The sequence below is a fragment of the Ursus arctos genome, unplaced genomic scaffold, assembly GCF_023065955.2.
Source record: "Ursus arctos isolate Adak ecotype North America unplaced genomic scaffold, UrsArc2.0 scaffold_28, whole genome shotgun sequence".
Taxonomy (NCBI): Eukaryota; Metazoa; Chordata; class Mammalia; order Carnivora; family Ursidae; genus Ursus; species Ursus arctos.
In genome coordinates this window covers 33,856,563-33,857,392 of record NW_026622963.1, presented here as the reverse complement: position 1 = coordinate 33,857,392, position 830 = coordinate 33,856,563, and positions in this window count along the sequence as shown.

The following is an 830-nucleotide window of genomic DNA, read 5'->3' as shown; positions in this document are numbered from 1 at the left end:
CAGAGCGGAGCCTGCTTCTCCCTCTCCCTCCACCCCCCCTTCTTTCAAAAAACAAAAAAGCTGCCTCTACCAGATGTGGACCCCAGCCTCAGACATGGCTGGGGGAGGAGATCGGGAAGGTCCCTCTCCTCTCCTGGCCAGCGCCGTGGTCACTGCGCTCCCCTACTCCAAAGCCCCCGACAGCCCCCGTGGCTCCTGACTCCTGAGCCCAAGCCTGCAGGGGTCTCCTGTTCAAGGGAGTAACAACTGTTACTGGCCTCAAGAATCTGGACAGGGCCCACCAGAGGAGACAGCTCTGCCTGCCCCACCACACCTGGGGCCTCAGCTGGAAGACTCGTGAGCAGAGGCTGGAATCCTGAAGGCCCTTCGCTTCCGTGGGCTGATCGATCGGCAGAGATTTTGGCCAGAGTCTCCACGAGGCCCTGCCAGGGACTTCCTTGCACCGTGGCAATGGGTTCAAAGTTCAGGAGAGACTGAGGAGGGGTGGGGGGGCGGGAGAGAGAGAGGCCGAGGTGTTACCATCTTTATGACCTGGCTGTGGAGGCACAGGGCAGCAACCCTTGCCACCCAGGCTTCTTTGTCAAGGCAGCCACGAAGGCCTGCTCGGGTTCAAGGAGAAGGAACATGGCCTCCACCTGTGGGGCACAGCAAGGTTTCAGACCACGTGTGACTGAAAAGACTTCTGTGGCCGTTTGTCAACAGTAGGCATAGGAAAATACTAGTATTTTGAGCTGGAATGAGTTGGGGCAGAGTCACGGCAGGCACTGGGTAGGAGCCTCTCAGGCGTGTGCCGTGCAGGGCGAACAAGAGGCAGGGAGGCGGACGGGGAG